The following is a 14,014-nucleotide window of genomic DNA, read 5'->3' on the forward strand; positions in this document are numbered from 1 at the left end:
AATTGACTAGAGTTCTCCCCATTTGTATCCAGAGTAGATTTTACTGACGTCAGTAGGTACTTAGACTTATTCATTGTAATAGAAGCTCCTGGCTTATGAGAGGTACAGTTGGACTGTGGAAGCATTAAATTATATGTTTAATGTACGTAAAATGTTGGGGAGCCTATTCCAGAGCCCTGGTGTTTTTTCACTCTAGGGTAGGGCAGGCTGAGTCTTGTGACTGGCTCATGAGGTATTTTTTCCTAACTCATGTAACCTGAGCTTCTCTGCTACTATCAACAGGGAAGCTATGTGTTGTGTTGGTTCTTTGGGTGGTGTTTGTCTGTATGTGTTACAACAGCAGAGAGACACACAAGCTGTTTTTGCTCTCCAGAAGCGTGAACTTACTCTGGGATCAGAGGAAGAGATTTCCCGGACTTAAGAAGACTGATGCCCATTACTAATATGCAATGTGGCATTTTGTTGTTTCGCAACTGTTAATGTATGTAACAAAATGTTTAAAAACCAAGTTCTGCAAGTAAAGCTTTAGAAGTTATTTCTTGTGGTAAAGAGGATTCATTTCTACATGAGAATCAGATCCATTGGCACTTTATATTCTAACAGGAAGTTCTGGAGCAAAAGGGGTTGGAAAACAAAAGAGAGGAAAACAGAAGAAGCCATCATGAGAAAATTGCTGGGAGGAATAGAAGAGGACAAGGATGCCAGAATAAAATAAGAACAGCAGAGGCACAAAACGAACAAAACAAATGAGGAATTAGAAATATCGAAAGCATTTTGGAAATCTGATAGAGATGATACAACTCCTGATCAATAAGTGTCGGGACAACAAAGTATTAACAGAGAGGTACAAAGGAAACTGGATTGCACAGTGCTTGTTTCCTTTGGTTTTCTCAAAAATTCTAAATTGTGATGTGATGGTTATTGACACCAATATAGGCAATAAATGGGGATAAAAGTGGTAGTTATAGTCACATTATCTATCTAACCATTTGGTACATATTCAGGCCACCAAGCCTTCCTGTTTTGAGAAGTTTCTGCAATATCCATTCTCTCCTCTTCCTCCTCTCCACCTGCCTGCCTCGCTTTCTCCCAGAGTGGGGTACACTTTTACAATCCAGCAACTCAAATGACAGGCAATCCAGTCAGGGCTTAGTTTAAAGTCACAACAAGGCTTCAGTCGACTCTGCCATATGTATCAAGCTGAGTTGCTCCCCTCCAGCCCACGCTCATCAAAGCATTAGCAGGAACATTTGTCAAATTCTCTCATTTTAAATCCTAAAGCATAGAAACTCATCTGTTTTCGAGCACCACCCCTTGACATAGACGTTTGATCTATCAATCCCCTTTGAGAAAACCTTGAAGTCAGGTGGTTTTCCATCATATTAAGGAAGGGCAAATATGCTATCCACCTTCAATAAAGTAAAAGAGGGGAGTAACAGGCCCATTAGTTTACCTTTGATCACAATTAACATTACCCATCTCCATTACCATTATCATTTATGAAGATTGTCAGGCTTCACTTTCAAGTATGTCTATGCTAGGAAAGGTAGCACGGTTGAATTCGGGCACAAAAAAGTTTGGATCCCTGCATTATGGGGGTTGGACTGGATGACACTCATGGTCCCTTCAGCCTTGCCGCATACTATGTGAGACTTACAAAAGAAGCAAGAGGACAATGATGCCATTGATCTCTCAGCATCCCAGAGCCTTCATAGCATGTGGAGTGAGGCCATTGATATGTTGAGTTCTCAAAGTCAGTGGTGCAGGTGAGTTGTTTAAAGTCTAGGCTTAACAGCCTTTTAATGGTGATGTGTAATGTTTCACTTACTTCAAAATGTGGTCAGCCCTACTCTCCTGCTCATTCTGCTGAGTGAAGCATGCCCTAATACCACCACTGATCAAAATACTGATCAGAAATCATATTAAACCTAGACAATTTGGGTTCCATTTCAGGCAGGACTCCACGCAAAAACAGAACCCCAATTTCTGGCATTAATGGGGACACTCTGAGTGACTCAGACAATGGAATTCCATTTTAAAGTAAAGGCATGGTTTAGAGCCATGGATAAGAACATTTCTGCATATACGACAAGTAGGACTTGTCTCCTCCAGCCTGTTTTTATCAAAACAATAGTTGGAACATTTGTCAGATTCTGTCGTTCTCAATTTTAAAGCAGAGAAACTCATCTGTTTTCAAGCACAACTTCTTGGCCTAGACTGTTACTCAATATGACCATTTCTTTCCCGCTACAGGAATGGTAATCCTTAATCCTGCGTTTTAAAAAGCTAAAACCAACAATTATGGTACAATTCAGCCAATGTTAAACACTTAACTGTTGTTGTTGTTATTATTGTTATTATTATTTCTACAGTAGAGATTTGAACATTGCTTAATTCTCTCATTGAACTCAGCAGGATGGAAGGGTTCTCAACTTGGATGAGATTGTGCTCCTCAATTTTATTTCCATATTTACTTTTGAAATTATTCAACTTGCTTCCCCAGCCCCCCCCCCCGTTAAATGAAACACACAAAATGGCATGTATTCCTCCCCTGCCCGAGAAGGAAATGAAATGCTTGATTAGAAACAAATCTTGTATTAAAGTATAAACAAGGAAACAGATTTAACATTAAGATTTAAGGGATGTCCTCATAAACACCTGTGCCTTCACCAGGCAGTTAAATTTCAGTGAAGGAAGTTGGACAAAGGGGTTGTTGGGCGCAATATGGCCTTGGCTCAATCTCTTAACCAAATGTGAGCCTTAAAATGTGTGTGTGTGGGGGGGAGGAATCCAACACAGGGATCGCTCTTTAGAGCTATGCCTGGCTCCCTCCAAATAAATGCAGTTTGCCTCGTTGTTTAATCAATGCATCATCTTCATCATCCTGTACAACTGTACCCTAGGAATGTAATGAATTCAGTTCTCTATTGATATTATTGCGTTGGTCCATAGGACAGGGCTCTCGCTCCCCCTCGCCCCCTTTTCCGAGGGCATGAGCAAACTTGCCCCCCTGTTGTGTTATTTTCTGCGAGGCTTTCTTGCCCTCCCTGACTTCCAATGATCAATACACTTTGTTGTGGGCTGGGAGGTGGAGGCGGACGGGGAGGAGAAAAGAGACGAGAGAATGGCAAACTCTGGGAAGGCCCGCTCAGCCGAAAACCTCCCATGAATAAAGCACTTAAGATGTAGACTGTATAATTAAGTGAGGACCTGCACTCCAGTCTCCCGTTGCACAGAGGCGGGTTATTAAGATGAGCGAAACACGCTATCATTATCCGGTAAAGAGTATGATGATTGGCTGCTCTGTGTCAGGCCTCTGGTGGCTGGCTTTGTCACAAATGCGGAAAGGAGAGTTCACTTTCTGTCAAAACTGGCTTTGCCAAATGTTATCATTTTAAAGGCCGTGAAAGAGAGGGAGCTGGGCCTAGGGGTATACACAGCCCCATATGCTGGTGACAGAGATACAAGTGTAATTCTAGACTATTAGAGTGACATATAAGATCGTTTCTGCCCCAGAACATGAGACAGCTGAGGGGATTATGCAGGACAGGCTGTCATGCAATAAAATTTTCAGAAATCTGTTAACCCCAGCTCAGACCCAGTGAATATTTTATTGCTGAACACTGTGGAAAAGGGATATTTATTAACTATAGAAAGGTATAGCCAAGAGGCTGGGTGGATGGAAGGTTACAGAGAGCCAAGCTCACTTGATATTGTACGGCAGAAGGAACAGAATGACAAGGGAGGGTGTGTGTGTGGAGAATATCTCTTCAACGTGTCAGGGAATATTTGCATCTGAGGCAGAAATCACTCATAATAAATAGGTGACATTGAAATCCGAATGGGAGGAGGGAGGCTATTTGCTCTTAAGGCAAAGTGCAGTCCCTGTGGCATTCAGCAGTAGAGTCCATACGCATTCAGACATGCAATGTATTTGACAGAAACCACAGCAGCTTCAGGTGATGTCCTGGCAAACCCAGGTGTGCTCCTTTGGTGTCGGTGACTTTATGTGAACCGAGACTGTGGCACTCTTCAATTTCAGAGAAAAAGAACTGGCATGATTGTCGATCTCACCTACTGTTCTTTTGCAGCATCGCTATATCAAAAAGGTTTTGCTGTGTGCCAAAGGCAGGCATTAATGACTAACCTCTAACTAAACTCATACAAATCAGGGCTGCACCAAATATTATCCAGCTGTGTATTTTATGCCCCACACACATCCGCCCCTGGGGCAGTGGTCTACACTAGTAATTTTCTCTCCCAAAAATGACTGGTGGCATTATTACTATTATTAAGTCTGCTGGCTGTTGCTGCTTTCATAACTCACTCTCCAAGGCTACTTCAGGTTCTTCTTTCTTCCAAGAGAGTGATCCCACATAGCCAGAGAGATGATGTCACAGTCCTTTGTAGCTTGTCAGAGCTGGCGACACAATGACATCAGTGAGGGAAAGTAAGGAGAAGTCAGAGTGAACAGCAAAGGTTTCCTAAAGCAGATTAAAATAAATAACTGAAATTTTATCTCTCTCTATCTCTTTTGGCAGTGCCAAACATGTTCATTTTTTTATTTTAAAGGAAGTGGTTTTTACCAAGCCCTGATAAATTAATGTAATTGAAATTCTGAACGATAAATAACTATATTATAGCTTTACTATGCAAAATATGAGCATGCAGAACAAATGAGCACAACATTGATTCATTTATTCTTGACTGTATTTTTTGTTTTTGTATTTCTGTTTGTGTACTTCACTACACAGGTTTATGTTTCCTGCCAAAATACATTGTGTAGCTAAAAACAAAAATGCTCTGTTTCCTATTTTTTAAAAATGCATAATTTCAATCCTTTCTTGGACTGCAGAATAAGACAAATTAATATCCCCCTTTAAAGAAACTATCCACACGCATGTCATTAGCAGCATTTATTCTCTGATTTTCTTTTTTTAAGTCGATACATTTCCCATTGCACAGTTTTAACGCAAGTGGCTACAATTACATGTGATCGCATTCAGCCAACAATGTCACAAAGGTCAGCAGAGAAAAATAACATGATATGCTATTTCAAAACTGCCAACATCTGAACGTGGAGACTAGGGTGTAAGAGGAGCCCAGGGGGGGCACTTGGAGAACAAAAGCAGCCCTTCTGCTAATTGACTGAAAAATTAGCCAGGTTCCCCTGTGGGAAGCACACAAGACTACAGCAGATGGAGGCGGCTTGGACACTGTGGTGCAGAAAACTCCTCGAAAACCTGCTGTGAATCTGCCCGCAATTATGGGTCACAACACTTTCCCTTGTTTAACAGAGCACAAGGAGCAAGACAAACAGAGGGGTAGCCAAATGGGAAAGGTGATAACCTATTAAAAATCAGGCAGTTAATCTCTTATTTTAACTGCTAAATAACTGGAATTCCTTGAAGGCCTGAGATCCATGTGTTGTTTTACAGACAATAGTAAAGCCACCTCGGAGCCATTTATTTCAATAGTCTGGGACCACTGATGCTTGCTGTTTCTGTCTTTTATTTACTGTAGGATTGACAGCCCATATTACCATAAAGACTGCATGAGGAGATACAGAAATGGCCCAGCACAGAAAGCAAGCTCCCACAGTAGCATTATCATTTTAATCAATGCCAATATACTAATAAAAAAATTGTGCGTAACTTTTATGTTGGTAGGGATCATACCTAGTTTCCCACTTTGAAATTCAAATGCAGGCCACGCAGTGAAATGCTGCGCGTGTTGGATTTACTTCCAGGTAAACACGCATTGGGTTGTTTCGTTAATGTTTGAATAAATTACCGCAGTGTGCTCAAGGAAATGTTTCCCCGGGACTATTGTTCCAAAGCTGCCTTGAAAACATTTGAAAGCCTGGGACCGCACTGGTGTGGCGCATATTTCAGGGCCCCATGCCCACCTTGATCTAGGCAACATGGCAAAATTACTGGAGTCACAACAGACTAACGCAGTGTTTCCCAACCAGTGTTCCGCGGCACACTAGTGTGCCGCGAGACGTTGCCTGGTGTGCCGTGGGAGGAAGGCGGTGGGGGGGAGGGGGCGCCGCACGCACCCGCGTCAGGAGCCAGCACTTACCTCCCACGGTGCAGGGAAAGACTGGAAGAGCGTCGCAGCAACGCGCAAGCGCAGAGCAGCCGTAAAGGGAGGCGTGTGGGTGGAGAAAAGGAGGGAGGGAGAGAGAGAGAGCGGGAAGGGGAGGGGGGAATCCCCCTAGGCGTGAAGGGAGCGCGCGCCAAAGGAGGGAGGGAGAGAGAGAGAGCGGGAAGGGGAGGGGGGAATTCCCCTAGGCGTGAAGGGAGCGCGCGCCAAAGGAGGGAGGGAGAGAGAGAGCGGGAAGGGGAGGGGGAATCCCCCTGGCGTGAAGGGAGCGCGCGCCGTACGTTCCAAATTTAAAGGAGGGAAGAAGAAAATCCCCATGTGACAGCTTTTGCCTCCAGGACGGCATCTGCCTGCGCCAACTCACGGCTGAGCCAGGACTTTTCGTACACGTGTGGGCGCTTCGTAGCATGTGCTCGGCTTTGCCCGGAAGCGCTAAGGAAAGCGGCTTGGATCAGAAAGCCTGGGCTCTTGCCGCGCGCGGCATTGTGTTGAAGCGTGCTGGTAGTTAGTGGGTTGGGAGAGCCGCAGCACCCCATTTCTTTTTCATACAAACATGGTTAAGAAGCTTTGTGGAGTGTCAGTAGGTTGGCACAAACCATGACGTTTGGGGACATTAATCTAGCTCAAGGTTCTTAATACCCTGAGACATTGCCTGGTGTCCTCTTTGAATAAGCGGGGCCTGAGCGTTCCACCAATTTAGGCCTCCTGCCCGGATGTGATATGGCTCCACCTTCCTCAAGGTGGTTCTGCTTTTAAATATTTTCCACCCTGTCACCATGAGGACTAGCGACTTCTTTTTGTAAAATATAAAATCGCTGCTCCTTGCTCTCATGAGACTGTGTGTTTTAATTCGAAAAGGGTGTTCCGTGTACATTTGTGCGAGCTGTGCTGTAAAAAAAAGGGGTCTGTATCCGTTTGTCAGTGGCAATTGGATGGCCGGATACTGCAGTGATGGAAAAGTTTTTGAAAAGAAAAGAACTGGACTCTGAACAAAATTTGGAGCCAGATGAGAGCCCAAGTATGAGTGGGCATGAAAAGAAAGCAAAGATGGTTAGCTCAAGCAAATTCTCCGGCACAAGGCAATATAGCGAAAGCTATATTTCATTTGGATTTACTTTCACCGGAGATGCAAACCAACCAACTCCACTGTGCGTGGTGTGTGGTGAAAAGCTAGCTAACAGTGCTATGGTCCCAAGCAAACTTAAACGCCATCTCCAAACGAAACACCCTTCGCTTCAAAACAAGAATGCGGACTATTTTGTTCGCCTGCGTGAAAACACGGAGAAACAGGCAACTTTCATGAGACAAACCTCAAAGGTAAATGAATAAAGTATTTTATAATTTTTCATATTTCTGTTTACTTACTATTTCATAATAAAGTAATTATAAAATACTTTCTTTGTGTTTATTTGATTCCTATTAAAGAGAGTTACTTTATATATAGTCAATATAGGCACAGAGTTAATTTTTTAAACATTTTCTAATGGTGGTGTGCCTCGAGATTTTTTTCATGAAACAAGTGTGCCTTTGCCCAAAAAAGGTTGGGAAACACTGGACTAACGTCTGCACCATGGTCAAAAGAGGCTTTGCGTTTCAGAAGCCTGCAGTTCTTTGCTCTGTTCCTGTGTGTCTCAGTCCTTGACCTCCACTTCTAAGTGAAGAGAATGTCCCCACAAGGAACTCCCTTATCCAAACTTGTAAAAATGGGGGTGGTTAATATGTCCTTCTGTATGTGAGAAATCCACACGTCTGCCAGAACCGTTGAGGCAGATTATATTTATGTTTCTCATGAGTAGCCGGCATGTGGCTATAAACCCACTGTATGTGGTTTTTGGAAATGATTTATGAGGACGTACTTCTGATACAAAACTGCTCAACATGCCCAACATAGTTTCCATGAGATGCACTTCAGTAACACTGACTACGAATGCAGTTGTGGAAATGGTTGCCAGATTCTGTCAGGACTCTGCTGGCAGCGTAGTTCGTCTCCCTTGACTGCAAAGTAACTGGAAACAGGACATGAGCGCTACAAGTGTAAGCTGCTGCACAGCTTAGTTTAAGGCTGGATCTCCATAACGCAGGCAGCAGGTGGCAGAAAGCTGAGATGGTAGAATAGGCAGTACCACTTCAGATCGTGCAACTTCGAATGCTCCCTGAGGTGAAAGGCTCCCTGCAAGCAGACAACCAGCCCAGAAGGGAGACATCTAGAATGTTTCTTCCTGATATCTTAATTTTCTGTTTTCATGAAGCATTTCCATGGAGAATTATGTTTCCTACTTGCAGCCTAAAGTGGTACAGTGGTACCTCGGGTTATGAACAGTCCTGCTTATGAACACTTTGGGTTACGAACTCCACAAAAAGTAGGTGTCACGGGTTGCGCACTTTACCCTGGGACACGAACGCAATCTGCTTCCGGGGCCGCAGGAGGTCTATGTAGGTAATGTGTGCCTTGGGTTAAGAATGATTCAGGTTAAGAATGGACTTCCGGAACAAATTAAGTTCGTAACCTGAGGTACCACCGTGCAGCCCATTCTACCACCATGTTTTTGCTACATAAAAGGAGATCCACACAAACCCTCTCATCCCCTGAAAGCATTTGTGATGTCACAGGCAACTGTGGCCCCATCTGACCTATACATTGAACACCCTGTTATACCACTTACACAGTGGTAGCTTCTCCGCAAGAATCCTGGACCCTGTAGTTGAAGAGTGTCAAGAGTTGTTAGAAGACCCCGGTTTCTGTCATATACCTACGGTCAATCCCTCTTCCCAGGGAACTTTGAGAATTGTTGCTCTGCAGCAACTCTCTGCAGGAACACGACTGGCGCTGTGGGTTAAACCACAGAGCCTAGGACTTGCCGATCAGAAGATGGTTGGTTCGAATCCCCATGATGGGGTGAGCTCCCGTTGCTCGGTCCCTGCTCCTGCCAACCTAGCAGTTCGAAAGCACATCAAAGTGCAAGTAGATAAATAGGTACTGCTCCGGCGGGAAGGCAAATGGTGTTTCCGTGCACTGCTCTGGTTCGCCAGAAGCGGCTTAGTCATGCTGGCCACATGACCCGGAAGTTGTACGCCGGCTCCCTCAGCCAATAAAGCGAGATGAGTGCCGCAACCCCAGAGTCAGCCACGACTGGACCTTATGCTCAGGCATCCCTTTACCTTTTTAATAACTCTCTGCAGTGGCAGAGGAAGAGGGGGTGCAGTGGGGGTGGACGGACCCAGGTGTTATCCCTTCAGAGGGGGTGACATTCAGCACACCGCATGCCCGTGACGCCCAAGTCTACCCCAAGCCGTCAGGGGAGGGGGGGAATTGTACTGCTTTGCCAGTTGCATTCCATCCTTCCCCCTTCATTTTAACAGCTATGGGAGGCTTGGTAGTCGCGGGCAGATGGCACACCAAATGTCCGCCATCGGCAGCTTGCTCCACCCACATGAGTGGCTCGCTCTGTCCCCAGCTGCAGTGCGCACAAGACGCTCTATGCACTGGAGTGGCTATCCCACCCCTGGGAGGGCACCCTCCGCCCCCTGTTCCCCTCGGGAGCACGTCCGCCTTGGGCAGCGCAGGCATATGCTCCGCCAATGGCTATCTGCACCCTTAAGAAGTTGCACTTCCCATGAGTCTTTGGGGGAAGCCATGGGTGTTTAAAGTGGCATGATAACTCTTTAAATGTGTAGTGCAGATAGGTCCTCAGTGGTTTCAGGGGTAAGTGATCATTGAATCATAGAAGCGTTGTAGAGCTGGGAGAGACTCAGTGGTTCATTTTATCCACACGCACCCCTACAATGCAGGAATATGCATCTGGTCAAACCCCTGACCTTGGCATTTTCAGCACCGCACTCTAACTAACTGAGCCGCCTTCATGAATTTCAGTGGCAGCCTTGTGTTCTTTGTGAAATGTAGTTGTGCTCTCCTTGCCCATTGCTGGCAAAGCTGCAATTGTTTGGATTGCTCTTTCAAAGTGTCTCCAGCACACAGTCCTCCTTTTATTTGTGTTTTATGAGAAGTGTGTTGGTTTCAAAAGAGCACAGTTCTCAGAGACATCAAAATTGAATTTTCGGCAATTTCTTCAGGCAACCTAGAATGATAGGACATAAGAAGGAGGCCCTAGTGAGAATACTGCTGAGTGTCAGGAAAGATCCACAAAGCATGAACACAAGATTTATATTGTCAAAGCTCTGCAGAAAAGGGAAAAATCGGCAAAGTATCAGCATTATATAGTGGCAGGATATTTTCTTTTTTGTTGCTGTTAATTGTCAATGGTATGTGTCACTGCAATGATGTTATGAAATGAATGTGAAATTATTCCTCAGTGTGTTTAACCGCAGGCTCCTCTTTTAAAACAACAACAAAAAATGCATTTCCCCTTTTGTTTTCTCTTTGTATAAAGGATGTGAGCTGGCTGAGTGGGATCAATGAAGCAAGTTGTAAATGAGGAAATGTATGAAAGGGAAATTGTAATTAGTGTACACACACACAAAAGACAATGCATCCACGGCAGAGCACAATTGCTGCTGTGCTATACTGTTTTCGGGTAGTGATGTGGAATCAAGGTTATGAGTCAATATCATTGCTAAGCCAAACCAGGAGCTCACTGGTGTTTTGTGTTGTCCTGTGGAGTTCTTGCTGTATTGGTTGTTGTGGGCTGGGTAGGGTGGCCTGGCAAATAAACACCCTCTAAGCTCCATAGAGAGACGCGGATGGCACTGTGGTCTAAACCACATAGCCTAGGGCTTGCTGATCAGAAGGTCGGCAGTTCAAATCCCCACGACAGGGTCGGCTCCCGTTGCTCGGTCCCAGCTCCTGCCAACCTAGCAGTTCAAAAGCACATCAAGTGCAAGTAGATAAATAGGTACTGCTCTGGCGGGAAGGTAAACGGTGTTTATGTGCACTGCTCTGGTTTGCCAGAAGTGGCTTTGCCAGAAGTGGCGGACAAACGCCGGCTCCCTCAGCCTATAAAGCGAGAAGAGCATGCAACCCCAGAGTCGTCTGTGACTGGACCTAATGATCAGAGGTACCTTCGCCTTTGACTTAAGCTCCATAGAAGGGTTCATGCATACGTGTCTCCTGTGTGAATATGCCATCACAGGTTGAACTTCCGGGTCATTCATAGAGGGGCTAGAAGAACAGGCTGGGTACCCAAGAGGAAATCCCAGACTTGATTCTCTCTTCTGCCGTTAACTCACTAGGTGACTTTAGGACAGCTATAGTTTTCTGTTTCCCTGTCTGTGACATGGGGATAACAATCTTGATATGTTTACAAGGATTATAGAGATAATGTCCACAGTGTATTCTGAGACACTGCAAATCACTACTTATGCACTAAGGGCGGCTGCTGCTGCTATTATGAATATATTACCTCAGATGTGATGGTTTTAATTAAAGGGAGTCAGTTCACACATGCAGGTGTAAGTCATCCAACAATGAGACGTTGATGGAATGATGCCAACTCAGATGTGGACCTGCCCTATAATGAACAACAGAGCCTTATATATCTTCACATGTAAGAGATAATTAGCACGTAACAATTTTGCCTTGTTTTGAACAAAGTAAAGCAAATCTAATTTGCTAGTCAAATAGATGGTGTGATTACTACATTAAACTGGACTTAGTATTGCTTTTAATTTGTAGTATGGGCATCTAACAGAAATTGAGTATTGAGCATCTAACAGAAAGGTGGCATAAGTTCTGAGTGAAACAGTCACATGGCAGATGATCTGCATCTTTGGGGATAAATGAACCTAAGTTAGTCATTGCTATTAATTTCTATTTCTATTAATTCTCATGAGCAGATCTAGCTCCACAATAATCCTCACATCATATCCTGCTACATTATCTCGATCCTTCAGAGGATGTTTCCAAGGCCACCACCAGAAGTTGGCATTATTGGGTAACTATTAGTGTCAGGACACCAACCTGGGCTACATCAGGATAGCATGGAGAGAGGTTTAGGGATTTGCTTCTCAGCTAGCCTGATCTTGCCACCAAGTTCATCATTTGAACATTGGGATAAGGCTTTAACCTGCCTATCTCCCAGTGATCCCAGTGCATATGTTGGATGTGTGTCCACATATATGTCTGTGCGTAGGGATGTGTGAATACAGTGGTACCTCAGGTTAAGTACTTAATTCGTTCCGGCAGTCCATTCTTAACCTGAAACTGTTCTTAACCTGAAGCACCACTTTCGCTAATGGGGCCTCCTGCTGCCACCGCACCACCGGAGCACGATTTCTGTTCTCATCCTGAAGCAAAGTTCTTAACCTGAGGTACTATTGCTGAGGTACTATTTCTGGGTTAGCAGAGTATGTAACCTGAAGCGTATGTAACCCGAGGTACCACTGTATGTGCATTGAGTGTGTGTGGTGTCTGTTTATGGCTCCACACACCACCAGAGAAGCAGCCACATCTGTTGCTAACCATGCCAATTAGCACAGGACCTCTAGGCACCCATCCACCAGTGGTTTTCAGCCTGCTTTATTTTCCTCTGCTCTCTGGTGTACAAATGGGCTCTCCTCAGCTGAAGAGTGTGCATAGGAACAATTATGTCAACAGCCCAACACACCTCCATTGTACCATTCCATCTGTTTCTTATATTCAAGTTGTGGGATATTTCAGTCAAACATAGCTATGCATGAGTGATAGTTAGTGCATAAAGGAGTTAAGCTCATAGAGTTGTGTTCCTAGACTTAGTTAGGTCATGCCCCCTCTTCTCCATGTGAGAGGAAGCAAAGCCTTCTCTTCCACCTCTCTGCACCATGTAACTGACCAAGGAAGATGTGCCTAAGCAAGCTCCAATCTCAGAGCACGTGTTTGAAGCTAGCTTTCCGTATTGTCTACCCAACTGTATTCCACTTGTGTTCTCCTTGCTGCTGCTTGCATAAATGCATGAATCTGACCTTTGGAGCATTTTGTGAGTAAAGCATTTTAAACTTACTTAACAGTTAGTGGTGTGTTCATTGCAAGAGGGGTAGAAAGAGGGGACAGCTTTGCAAGCAGACTAAATGGAATACTGTGCTGCTTGACTTTGTGAGTTTAAACTGTGCTACTGGGGCCTGTCTCCTGCTGGAGAGTGAGTTTAGCCCCACACTTTTAATCCATCCACCCAACTGATTCTTTTGCTATTTAGACCACATACGTAGGTCACAGAGATTCCTATTTCCCTCCCACTTAGGTAGCCAAAACAGTACCACCATGCACACACACAGAGAAAGCATCCATGCTCGGGGGGGGTGGGGTCCTGACATTTCTAGAAGTAAAATAAACAAAAACAGAATGGGTTTTTTAAAAAAAGGAAAAAACATGTGTGCTCAGGTAGAGTGGGAAAGAGCTAGAAGAGGACACAGGTACCACCATTTGTCCTCAGGTGAGGAGACTTTCCCACCGTGGGCCCTCTCCCAGCTGAGAAGGGAAAGTTTTGAAGATGATGACTGGGCCAGCTGACAGACAACCACCATTCTTTGTCTTTAATGGTTTTCAGTCATCTCTCCTTGGCCAACGAGACTTTCTCCCTTGCAGCAGCAAGAAAGGAGGGGGCTGGAGGTGCAGAATGGGCTGGCTGAAACCATCCATCGTTTCAACACTTCTCTCCCATCCCTTCCTCAGGCAAGGAGTCCAGATATCTCAAGAAGGATTGCACATGCTCAGTAGTCATGGGTTGCTAACTTGCTTCTGGAAAACAGAGGAAATGAAATGGAGCATCTTGGAAGAAGGCTGGCAACATTTTGTTGCTGGTACACTAGTATTCCACTAAATGTCATATTTACCAGTGCTAAATAAATCAAATATAAACTTTCTTTTATTTCTATAGGCCAAATCCAGGATCCAGTGGTGCAGGTCTTAATGACCAAATCAAACCCTTGCACTGTTGACATAAGTCCTTTTAGTCTATTGGTCATTAGGCCATTGGTC

At 44.6% G+C, this 14,014-nt stretch overlaps 1 long non-coding RNA gene across 1 annotated transcript; it reads left to right on the forward strand.

The window, feature by feature from the left end:
* Positions 1 to 8,804: 8,804 nt before the first annotated feature.
* On the forward strand, positions 8,805 to 13,791 carry LOC309374352. Its single transcript, XR_014170547.1, has 3 exons — positions 8,805 to 8,829; positions 11,492 to 11,609; positions 13,709 to 13,791. It is a non-coding gene; the product is annotated as an uncharacterized lncRNA (long non-coding RNA).
* Positions 13,792 to 14,014: the final 223 nt, after the last annotated feature.

This window comes from Podarcis melisellensis (assembly GCF_964234715.1).
Source record: "Podarcis melisellensis genome assembly, chromosome: 7".
NCBI lineage: Eukaryota > Metazoa > Chordata > Lepidosauria > Squamata > Lacertidae > Podarcis > Podarcis melisellensis.